Genomic DNA, 12,384 nt, shown 5'->3' with positions numbered 1-12,384 from the left:
GCTCCCTGGTTCTTCCATTAGCTCCCACATCTTTCAGCAGTGAGGCACCAGGCAAGGCAGTGCTCACCCTCAGAGCAGCAGCAGTCCATCCTCACCATGTGCCTTTCCAACAAGGAAGAGTGATTTTATGAAAGGACTTTTGTCCTTCTGAAGTTTTCTTAGAGAGTGCTTTTATCCCCTCACTGCTCCACATTGGGTGCATTTATCTGCAGGATTACAGGTATTTCTTGGAGTAAGATATTCCCCAGGCAAGGGAATATCTCCTTGCCTGGTGCTTGCCTGGGGTGAGGAGCCTCCAGCCTGTGCCTGGTAGGGCAAGTGCAGGATGTGAAGTGATACCCTGCTCCAGGAGGCTACACTGAGTCAGTGAGACACTTTGAGCACGTGTGTGTGTTGGCAGGGGCTGTTTTGTCAGGGATAGGCATCACCCTGGTGAAGTTTCATGACTGCAGTCGGCAGCAGCCAGAGCTCTCCTGTCTGCACAGCCAGGGCTTTCTCTGCAGGTTTCAGACATCCCAGGCCCAGGTTCATTAGCAGGTAGCCAAGGTTTGCTGTGACTCAGTGCAGCAGTTTGCTCCAGCACTGGATTACCTTCACACATTACAAATCAGGGCCGAGTTTCTCCACGGTTTTGGCTCTGGGCAGGTGCCTGGAGCACGTCGCAGGGAGGAACAGGCTGGGGAGGCGGAGCAGGTGAACTGCACTCTTCCAGCTCTGGAACAAAGCTCCTGCTCCTGGTTGTAGCCTTTGTAGGGAGAGATGATGTTCTTTGCCCTGCTGGCAGCACTGCAGAGAGCTCTGCAGTGCCGTGGCTCTGCTCAGGCACGTGCAGCATCATGACAATGGGGCTGCTTTCCCAAAAGCTGCTCCCCAGCAGGCACTGAGACAGCCCACACTGAGCAGCGGTTGATCATTCTCCATGTAACTGCTAGAGATGCCTAAATAATTCATTCATGGTTTGGGGAAACAAAAATATTTCAAAAAAAGTAATTTCTTGCCAGTGATGCTGTGCACAGCTGAAGCAGCTCACAGGCAGCCACAACGGTGTGGTGTTTGTGGGACATCGTGGGCCCAGGCTTTTTCATCTGACTTTTTATTCCTTTTTTTTTTAACCCCCATGTGAACTGGCCTGTCTCTGCACAAACATGGAGGTTTATTGTTTCTCAGGGAAGTGGGGTGAGGTGGTTGAAACAGAGCATGGGCTGGCAGTGGGGGATGTGGGGAGCAGGCAGGGGCTCATGAAACCACCCCAGCCTTGCTTGGCCTGGCTCTTTGTGTTGCACACAGGAGCCATGGGGATATCAGAAATTTCTTCTCTCAAAACCTCATTTCCAGCAATGGGACTGGTGGAACCAAGCCAGGCAGAGCCCTCCCCAGCCAGTCCCCATGCACTGATGACAAAGAGCACCAGGAAACCTGTCCCAGACCCAGCGTGGGCAGGGGAAGGGCCCAAGAGCTTCATGCTGATAGCAGTGACAAGGAGCTCCTGTTTCTCCAAAGGCATCTGGGACATGTCCCCAGCTGCCTGTCCCTTCCCTGGCACGTCACAGTGCTGGAGGTGGCAGGCTGAAAGCAGAGCTCCAGCTCTCTGTGGGTGCCCTGGGGCAAGGGGCAGGAAGTTCCCTGAACTGCTCTGGGCAAGCATCACCCCAGGGCTGGGCTTTGGACGTGGTGGGAAGTTCATGCCCCAGCGCTAAGCTGCGACTTGTGTGGGTTCCTGGAGGAAGCTCATGCTGCATCCCCTGCAGCTCCTGCTTGTCACTCTGTTAAATTTCCATTTTAACATGGAAACAGCTGTTTTCATGGTACCTCTGTGTTATTTTCACAGTCATGCATTCAATCCCTGCTGAAAACCACGTTATGCACTCCAGCAGTGCCCTGTTGTCTCGCAGGTACCAAGTGAGTGGATGGGGAAGTGTTGCCAGCCCTGGGGTCAGGCCACCAGCACTCCCCATGCCTTGTCCATGGCCACCCTGGCAGTTCATGGTGAAACTAGGATGATTTAAGGGGGCAAACCTGTCTCAGAGTGTTCCTGGTCCAGAGCAATGGCTGTGCATGAACCTGTCTCCATCCCTGTGAACCGTGCCCTCCAAGCCTGAGAACGGGATGCACATCAAGGGACAGAGACAACAACTGTTGGCTGTGCTCAATGGTGCTTTGTTCTTGGCCCAGGAAGCAATGAAAATCCTCCTGCTTTGAAGCCTGAGGAGGCCTTTTTATTATATCCCAGGCTCCTGGAAAAGGAAACTCCAAGAGCTTTCCCATAACGTGGTAAAAAGCTCTCCTGGCTGAGACCACGGCAGCTCCTTACATATGAGAGCAGTGAGTTGGTGCAGGGTAAGGCTGAGCTCAGTGCTTGCCCAGCCACTGGAAATCACTGATTCTTGGCGTGTATGTAACTGGGATTTGAAAGAACCTTGGTGTGAGCTCTGTTGACCTTGCACTTCACCCCAGAGACCTGGCAGCAGTGGTGCCTGCTCCATGTTAGTGCCTGGTCCTGTAGCCATAAAGCAGTGGGGGTCAAGCAGACCCTGGACCCTCTGTTCTGGCTGGGAAGCCCTGGGGAGGTTCAGGTCAGGCAGCAGAGGAGAGTCCACAAGTCTCCCATGTCTGCGCCTGAGAGCAGGAGCGGTGGGCGAGTGCTGGGGTGCATGGTGGGATCTCCTGCACCCAGGGGTGCTCCGGGGTCAGGAGGCTGCCAGAGCACCTGTGGCTTTGGGGGGGCTGGAGGGGGCCGAGGAGGGGCTGGAGTTGCTCCCCATCCTTTCTCACAAGGCTGGGGCACAGTGGGTCCTCCTTGGCACAGCCCCCAGCCTGGCTGGTAACTCCTAAGTGGTAAAGCTGGCCAATTAGTCTGTTTAATCTTCTCCCATAAATCACTCCTCCCCATCCCCTGCAGACTATCGGCAGCATCTGAAGTCATTAGTTAATTTAAACCTGGGAGTTCACACGTTGGCTTATCGGAGCCATCTCCTTTCCCCGCTAAGCGCTTGCTCGGTGCATCCCCGGCTGCTGCCGATCCGATCTGCGCCCCTTTGAAGCCGTGATGGGCTGCCAGCAGGCGAGGAGCCGCCTGCTCCCCTGCCCGCCTCGCTGCCTGCTGGCAGGTGGGAGGGGAGATGGAGATCCTGCTTCTCCCCTTCCCCGCGCTCCCCGTTTTTTGAACTTCTCCTCTGACTCATCCATCTGATTTGATGTTTTCACCTTTGTTTTACAAATAGCAGTTTGCCCGAATGCTGGAAGGAGAAGGCAGCTCCGATGCTGCTGCAGCTTCCCTAGCTGCCAGGGGAAGCAATAGAATCATCTGGGTTGGAAAAGATCACCTGTAAGATCGTCGTGTCAGGTGAGTGCAGTCCTGGGGAGGGAGCTGGTGGGCACCCAGTCTGCCCTTGTACCTGGCAGGGATGTGGGAAAAGCTGGGATTACTGCAGGCTGACCATGGGGGAGTGCAGACTTGGCCAGGGATCCCACTAACGGCTTGCATTGCCCATTGGTTGGGCTGTCACTTCTCCATCCTCTTCTCCTCTTCCTCCCTGGGTCTCCTGCCCGATGGAGCAGGACTCCCTGAGTCTCCAGGGTGGGATGTCCCCAGCTACATGGGAATCAGGGATTCCTAAAGTGAGTTCTGTTGGTTTGGGGGCAGTGCTGACAGCCTGGGCACACACCTGTCCTTCCCTCTGCATGGGCAGGTGAGCCCGAGGGTCTTGGCAGGGCCAGCAACACAAATGCTCAGCTCCTGGTGCAGGATGGGAGGGGGACAGTGGGGGCTTGGCAGCAGGAGTGAGATAGCTGGACTGGGTGAAAAACAGCTCCCATCTGTTTTTCCAGGGAGAACTGTAAGGTGGGAGTCATCCTGGCCACCGGGTGCCACACTGCACCCATGGGCAGGAAACACCCAGCCTGGGAAATGCCTGGCTGGGTGCCCTGCCCACAGAGCAGCTCAGGGCAGCCCCCTCCCACAGCAGCACCCCCAGGGCAGCCCCACATCGGGGCAGCAGCCAGGACAGCACCCACTGGCACAGCACACATGACCCACTGCCCCCGAGGGGCCCTGGCTGCTGCAGGAGCTGGCACCTCGAGCGTGGGGTGTGGGTGATGCTGCGCACCCCGAGGGTACCTGTGCTCCCAGTGCACCCCTGCACCCTGGGCTCTGCTCCTGCTGCTCCCAGCTGGGTGAGGGACACCTGCTCACCCTGGGACCTGCCAATCCAGGCTGCTTCCAAGAATGCTCTGTGCATCCCTGGGGCACAGTGACTGACAGCACAAAGGAACCAGCCCTCACAGCTTTTTGGGAACACATTTTTTGCCAGAGCACCCTGAAGCAGCCCCTTTAAAGCATCCTGGTGGTTTCAGGAGGGGACACAGTGCCTGTGCTCCTCAGCCGGCTTTGTGGCTGCCCTCTTTCTCCCACTTTCCTATTCCAAGAGGGAGCTGCAGCCGTGTTTGGTTTTGTAGTCCAAGCTCTGGATTTATTGCTTCCAGGTCTTCATGTGTTTGTTCATGAAATGAAAGACGGCTGGGTGAGCCTGCTTTCTGCTCCTCTGGCCTGCCTTCTGCAGCCCACAGGGGATCTTTCCATCTCAGGATGATGCCTCCCCTCACGTCTCACAGGCACCCAAGCACTGCCTGAGTGGGGACACGTCCTGGGCAGATGTTACAGCTGTGCCCTGGGTGTGAGGGTGATGCAGGGGAAGGTGCTGGCACAAGCCCGTGCACTCCCAGGCACCACAGACCGTGCTGGGCACAGCACTGGGGACACGGCCCCTGTCCGGGTGTGCTGGGGTTGTCCCCTGTCCCCAGGCTGCCACTCCCCTGCTGCTGTGGCCGGAAAACACAAGCAGCTCCCGATTAAAGGGTATTTCAAGCAGACGGAGGGGCTGCAGCAGCCGGGGGAACACGCAGCAGGAGGGGATGGGGACAAGACCAGAGGAGAAGCCAATTTAGGCTGGAATGTAAATACAGCAGCAGCACGCTGCTCCGCAGGGCCTGACACCCCCTCCTGGCTCTGGAGCACGGGTTAGAGCTGCCCAGCACGGCTCAGGCCACATCCCTGCCGTGCCAGAGCCTGCATCTCACCTGGGCACTGCCAGAGGTGAGGAGGAGGAGGGTCAGGGGCTGTTGCAGCCGCCTGGCGCCACTGCTGGTGCTCCTGCCGTCCACACTGAGGTACCACGGGTTACACATCCACTGCAGAGGGATGGAGTCCCAGCCTTCCCTAATAATCCTAAGAATCAGTAGCAGTGTCATGGATGTGCAAAACAACAGCTCCGAGCTGAGAGGGGAACTTCTCAGCAGGATTAACTCTGAAACCCAGTGACAACACTTCAAGTATCTGTGCTATCTGTGTCCCTGCTGCTCGTTCTAGCAGATAGTTCTTACTAATGAGCTTTACTCAACAGCACTAGATTTGTCCATAGGAGCAAATTCCAGGGATCAAAAAGTAAGGTTTAAGATGCAAATATTTTATGAGATATCCAGATTTAAATGTATTTTTTTTTCTTTTGGTCCTTACTCCAGGGATAATTTTTAAAGGAAGCAAGGAGAGATCCTGTGGAATGTGAGACAGAGAATATTTTTTTAGAAGAAAAGACCGAATAACATAAAATCATTGTTTCAGTTTTGGCTGGTTTGCGACTTTTTTAGCTTATAACCATGGAATTTGGAAAAGTTCCCTTCTGTTCACCCAGGGCAGTGTAAGCACAGATGCCCCGCCATGGGGAGCAGGTCGGTCTCATCCCCTCCTCTCCAGCTGCACAATATCACTGGGGAAGCCATGGGCATCTGGTGGGTGCCAGGACTGGTGGCACAGGGTGAACACCTGCCAGCCACCTCCCTGCCCAGAGCAGAGAAAGCTCAGCAGATGGGTGGTCTGTGGCAGGTGACAAAGAGACTCAGAAAAGTCCTTTTTAAAATGTCCAGCCCATGCTTGTAGTGGGCTCCTCCTCTGTCCCGAGGTTGGACCCCAGTGCAAGGACCTGATGTCAGACACAGATGCTGGGAGAATTCACACCCCAAGACAGGTTGTTTTTCAGTTTTCTTTAATCTTCCACATGGCTTTTTTTTTTTTTTTCCGTTTGAGGCAGGAGTACTAACTGCTAAGGATGCATATGGAATTTGAATATGAATGATAAGAACAGCTGTGTATATCTATTATGAATGAACATAAACAGAAATGTATAAACTGAGATTTTGGGGCTTTTGGAAGAATTAGTGCCTTTGTTCCTGGATTTTTTTCCTATCAAAGTTTGAACCAAAGCCCATTAGCCTGGACTTTCCCGCAGCCGACCAAGCCAGGAGCTTCATTTCATCCTGGCTCTGAGCCATGCTGAATTCTCCTCAACAGCTCAGTGAGCCCTAATCCTAACAAATTTACCCAGAGAAGTGGGTCTCTTATTACACAGTCTAATTTGAATGCTTTCCAAGGTTAATTTCAGCTCCCTCTCCCTCTCCAAACACGCCTGCCCCTCCAGAGCCAGCTCCCCCCTTCCCCAGCTCCCCCCCGGCTCCCCGTTAGCGCCAGCCTGGGGGGAGCAGCCCCCTTCACCACCGAGATGGTTTTTAAACGAGAAAATAATGGGATGTGTGTCCCTGGGTCCGGACTCTGCCTGGAGGGTTTCTTAATGCCGAGCGACTTCCTCCGCAAATTAATTGCAACTTTCGTTGGGCGAAAATAGCCCTGGAAGCCCCTTCCCCACAGGCTCTTCCGCACGTGCTATTGCTCAGTTCATAATCGGATTCCTACGACTCTGCTCTTTCCTTCCTGTCCCCAGTGTGCTGGTGAGGGCCACGAGGGGCCAGCAGGGTGACCCGCCTGGCAGCAGGGCCATGGCCGGGAGCATCGCTGCTGCCTGGCTGAGACAGCCCTGGCTCTGGCTTTGCAACAGACTGTGCAAGGAAACCTCAGCGTGGGGAAACTGAAACCTGGCCCAGTGCAGGGAGCAGCTGTCAGATCCATTAGGGAGGGGATAGAGAAGGAACCAGCTATGCCTGGTGGACAGCGATTGCAGGAGAGGAGCGGTGGGGTGGCAGGGGTTCACAGCTGGGTGTTAAAAGGGACAGAACAAGGGGCAGTGGGTTTAGACTGAAAGAGGGGCAATTTAGATTCAATATAAGGAGTGAGTCTTTTTCCATTGGGGATGGTAAAACACTGGTACAGGCTGCCCAGAAAGATGGTGAGTGCCCCATCCCTGGAAGGCCTGGCTGGATGGGACTCTGACTACCTGAACTGGCTGAAGATCCCCCTGCCCATGGGAGCTGGACTAGATGGCATTTAAAGGTCCAACCCAAACCATTCTATGATTCTCTAAAACGAAAGGTTAGGTGGAAAAATTGTACAGAGGAGCCAAGAGTCCACCTCACCCACCAGCCCACCTGGATGTGGCCCCATGGACAATTTCTGCTGGCTTTTACCTGCAAGAAGCAGAGACTTGCCCCACCAGCTCGGCCTGGGGGGTTGTGCAGGGTCATGGTAGGTGTGGAATGGCAACTCTGCAGCCCTGGGACAGGGGTTTTCCACATGCCCTCAGGCAGTGAGGTCCCAGGTGCATAGGGCAGAGTGCCTCGCCTGTCTCCCAGCTGCCATGGAGCTGAAATTCACCCTGCTTACTCTCCTCTCCTTTCTTCACATTTTTCTTCTTTATACTCTGTTAATACTTTTATATTCGCTCACTCTGAGCATCACAGGTAGTGCAATATTTCATCACCCTGGCAGGAGATGAGGCAGGGAGGGGGTTGGGGATGTGCCCTGTGCTGTGCCAGGGTGGCTGAGCTGGGCTGGAGTGCCAGTGGGATGACAACTCTGGGCTCTTCCTGTCAGTGATTCCATGAAGATGTCCTCTCTGAAGTGCCTCCACAGGTCACGTTTTCTGCTGTCACATCCTGCTGCCAGGTAATCTCCTGTGCCTGCTCCCTGTCCCTGGAAGCCCAGCAGTCGCCTCGCTGAGTGGATGCCCCTGTCTGATGATTTTGCTCCAGGCGTACGAGCTGCACGTATCAAAGCTGAGCCACCTCTTATCTCCTGGCTGTTCCTGCCTGCTCCCAGCCCATGAATCCTGGCTGCAGGGTGTTTGCGCTGCTTCCCCAGCACTGTGGGCTGTGGTGGATTTGGGGTGCCAGCTTCAGGGTGAGGGGCACCCCGGGGCAGGTCTCTGGGGTGCAGGTTGGAAGGGCCAGCACAGACACGGCCCTATCTGCCAGGAGGATGCTGGTCATTGCTGTAAGGTCAACCTTAAATAATGGGAATAATAAAAATAAGGCTGCCTGGAGGAAAGGAGAGAGCAAACTGAATCCTAATGAAGTTGCACGGACACATCAGCATGACCATTCACAGAAATCATTTTTAAATGGGAAAAAAAGCATCGAGTTTAGATCAAAGGATTTGGGACACAGCAGCCAGGGCACAATCCCACAAGCACACCCTGGGAGAGGACATCCCCGCTGAGATCCCACATCCATGAGCTGCTCCTGCCCTGTTGTGCTAGGGAAGGTCCAGGGCAACCCTTGACCACAGAGGGTGTGGGAAAAGAGCCCAAAGGATTGAGGGTGATGCTGCTTCATTCAGGATGGGAACTGGTATCTCATCACCAGCTTTACTGCAACTGGGTGCAGTGCCTGTGTGAAGGGGCAGTACATTTGCTTTTATGGATGGCCAAAATTTACCAAGTGGTAGTGGCAAACACTGAAAGAGGAAGTTTTAGAAGGGAAATTAAACATTAATATTTCAGGGCTTAAGGCAATCCTCAGTGCAAAGGCAGGAAAGTAATTAGTGTTGTAGATGGGGAAATAACCAGCATAAATGGAAGTGGGGCGAGCGCAGGTTCAAGGGGCCGCAAGGAGGAGGATGGGCAAGGGCTCTCCAGGAGATGGCAAGGAATGAGCCTGGGCGCCCCCAGGAATCCCCCCCAGCAGCACTGCATTTCAGGGGGGGCTGTGCCTGCAATAACCCAGCCCTCCTCCTCCTCCTCCTCCTCCTCCTCCTCCTCCTTGCCTTGGCTCCTCTGGCCACCGGCCAGGTGAAACACTCCCCCGAGCACGGCGGGGACTGGTCCAACCCCGCACAGCTCCAATTATCCCTGGCTGGAGACTTTCCAGGAATCCCATCCCCTCTCCCTCCACCGACCCTGCCTCCCCCAGCCTCCCCCCCTCAAAGCAATTTGACTTTTATAGTAATAACTTCTGAACCCTGGACTGGGGCCGTGCCAAGGAAAGCAGCAGAAAACAATGTGATGGGCCTCGGCAGGCGCGGAAACTCCAGCGACCGAGACCAGCCCTAAAATAACTTTTGAGCGATGGTTATTTATTCTGGGAGAAAGTTCGTTCATTCACAATTTGGAGGGGAGATAAATGAGGGCAGGCTGGGGCTGCACACGGCAGCACGCGGTGGCTGCGGATGCAGGGCACCTGCAGCGCCAGGGCATCCGGCTCACCGTGGTGCTCCTGCCCATGTCCTGCTGGAAAACCCTTTTTAAAGGTGTTTGGGTTCACCTGAAAGCCCTGGCATCAGGTGGAGGAGTCCAGCTTGAGGCTGGGGGTCTGCATGTGCCACCAGGTGCAGGGGGCTGCACTTTGTGTGTTTGTGCCTGCACATGTTTCAGCTTCCCCAGGCATGCTGTTCAGCATGGTGGCTGTGCCCCATGCCACTGGGGCACACCTGGGCTCTGCTCACTGAAGCCATCGTTGTCCAGTGGGCAGCAGGTGGTGCAGGCAAACTCCAGGCAGGAACAGACAGCATCCTGCTGCCAGTTCTGTGGAGTATCAGTGTGTGCATGGCAGCTGTCAGCCAACATCAGCTGGGCAAGAAACAAGTGGTGCAACCTCAGTAATTCTGCAGCTCTGAGCTGCCACAGCTTCCCTGCAATGCACAGGAGCTGAACCAGAGCTCCCAGAGGAGCCTTGAGCAACCTGGGCAAGCCTGGGTGCTTCTGAACTGGGGACAGTCCAAAGGAGGCAGCCAGCCAGCCCTCAGCACTGCCACACAAGTGTTTTATGGTCCCTGTCACCACGGGCTGGGCACTCAGCAGGATCTGGAGTGCAGTGGTGACTCTGCCAGGCAAGACTCAGGCTGCCTGTGTTATCCTCGGGGTGGACAGCTGGGCTCCCTTGGCAGGTTTGGAGAATAAATGCTGGGGAAACCTGGTCTCTCCTGCTGGGTGACAGAGGTGACAGAGGTGACAGAGACCCCACAGCGTGGCTCTGTGGGCAGCTGGGTAGGAGAGGGACAGACAGTGACTTGTCTGGGTATGAGGGCCTTATCAGCTTTGTGTGCAGATCATCTCCAAGAATGATACACATCCAAGACTGCCTGCCCATGAGCATCTCAGGGACAAGGCACCATGCCACAGTGACAGGGGACAGCATTGCCATCATCACCTCCCCTGCACATCAGATCTTGGAGAGTGCGGTGTTCTGGAGTGAGAAGACACCCTCGCACCAAGAGAACAACTGCACTTGCCTGGGCCACCCCTCTCCTCCTAATGCCTCCAGGCTGGGGGACCTTGCTGAGGCCACCAAATATTTTTGCTTTGGAATGACATGTGGACACACTGGAGTTGGGGACCTGGAGCTGCAAAAGAGGATGATTCAGTGCTGCCCTTTGCAGAGTGAGGAGGGCACCACTTTGTGTTTAGCCACACAGTCACTGTGGCACTGGATGAACTGTCACCCGGCCGCCCTTGCATGGGGACAGCAGGGTAAATGCAGGGTCACACGCGGGGCAGGAGCAGCCCTTGGCCGTGCTGGCCAGCACACACAGCTTCCTTCATGGCACAGTGCCCGTGACTGTGAGACTGGCCCTGCTGGGCCACATCCCTCATCCTGCCAGGCAGGAAGGCTCCGGCCCCCTGCTCCTCCTCGCCTCTCCACATCCCCTGCCCTCTGCCCTGCCACCGCTGTGGACAGCCCCATGCTTGCCAGATGACTTCCAGCCTTGCTGCTCTTTGGGCTGTCTGAGCAGCTCATGATCTTGGCAGGCAGCTCAGAGTCCTACCAGTCATCATTACAATGATTATTTGTGTCTTCCCAGCTCAAAAGGGCTTTCCTCTTACCTCGCCCCTGGCTGGGATCGAGCCAGGGGGGACTGTGGATGGAGAAAGGGGAGAGGGCAGCATCCTGCACTGTCAGAGCAGGGGACTGCAGTGGCATGCAGGAGATGGGACAGAGGGAAGGACAGATCCTGTCCCTCCTCCTGAATGCTCAGATTGGAAATCAACACCCTCTTGGTTAATTCATTAGCTTTGATTAGCAACTCTAAAGCTCGGACCAGCTAATGGGCTCCCCTTCTCTGGTTAATCTCCAAGAGGAGTTCAGCAAGGTTATCTGAACCAGGAATGGCGAGGGAAGGATGGGGATGAGTGCAATTGAGTTAGGAAGCTGTTAAATGAAGAAGCCAAACTGAGCCAAAACGCGGCCATTGCAAGATGTCCCCATAGCTAAAACATGGGGTAGAGCATCATTAAAGCATGGGGCAGAACACAGCATTATGGTTACACTCATATGGTTGCACTCATCTGGGTCGGGGCTGGGGCTGGGGCACCAAGTCCCTGTGGACACCAGCCCAGCCTGGGGCTTGGGGTCATGTTTGCCAGCTCCATCCCACGCAGATCCCTTCACCAACACCTTCATCTCCCTGCGTGGGCTGCATCTTCCTCCAAGTGGGGGTTCCTATGCAGCTGGATTTTGCTGTTGATTAAATTAGCTCAGCAGTAACCTATTTGTGATGATGATGTGAGGTAGCAACCTTCAGTGTTTTCATTAAAATATACATGTATATATTTGTTTTCTGCGGTTATGAATGTAATTCCACAATCCACTGAGGAGCCGGTAATTTTCTGGCTGAGGTGGGAAGTTGCTGACATCTTGTGATACATGACAAGATTGATTGTATTTGCTTACCCTTTAACCTAATAAAGAAAAATAATGTTCCTTAGTCTCACTAATTCTCTATAAACTTGGACATTGCTTTAAATCAGCTGGAAGTGCAGGCGCTGAACCGTATCATTGCTGGGGCAGGAATCTCGCTCCCCAGGCCCTCCCCCGTTCCCAGAGGAGGGGGACCAACATGACAGCACTGTCCCCAAGAGCACCCAGCACCTCCGGGGCTGAGAGGACTGTGGTGGTCGTGGCAGGGAGGTGGCCTCTGCACCCCGTTCATCCTGCTGGCTGGGAAAGCATTAACCAATTTACTGCTAATCGTGTTATCACCAGCACATCTGAGCAGCTGCTGGGGCAGCACAGGCCAAACCAAACACAGCCCAGTGCCCTGAGGACACGAAGCAGTCAGAGGCAGCTGCACCTACTCTCGGGTTTCCAGGTCCCATATCTCCTACTGCAGTGGTCCAGTTGGCCTCTGGAAGGAAGGAGGCTGCACAGGACAAACCCGAACTGCAG

At 54.9% G+C, this 12,384-nt stretch overlaps 1 long non-coding RNA gene across 2 annotated transcripts; it reads left to right on the top strand.

The window, feature by feature from the left end:
• Positions 1–2,924: 2,924 nt before the first annotated feature.
• On the top strand, positions 2,925–11,933 carry LOC139595062 (uncharacterized). 2 transcript variants are annotated; one of them, XR_011680829.1, is made up of 3 exons: positions 2,925–3,107; positions 3,222–3,343; positions 5,518–11,933. It is a non-coding gene; the product is annotated as an uncharacterized lncRNA (long non-coding RNA). The 2 variants fall into 2 exon arrangements; XR_011680828.1 differs by having other exon boundaries at positions 3,222–11,933.
• Positions 11,934–12,384: the final 451 nt, after the last annotated feature.

This window comes from Agelaius tricolor, unplaced genomic scaffold (assembly GCF_023055355.1).
Source record: "Agelaius tricolor isolate 1412-34295 unplaced genomic scaffold, bAgeTri1.0.p SCAF_12, whole genome shotgun sequence".
Taxonomy (NCBI): domain Eukaryota; kingdom Metazoa; phylum Chordata; class Aves; order Passeriformes; family Icteridae; genus Agelaius; species Agelaius tricolor.
The sequence above is the reverse complement of the archived record's forward strand: the minus strand, read 5'-3'. Positions and strand labels throughout refer to the sequence as shown.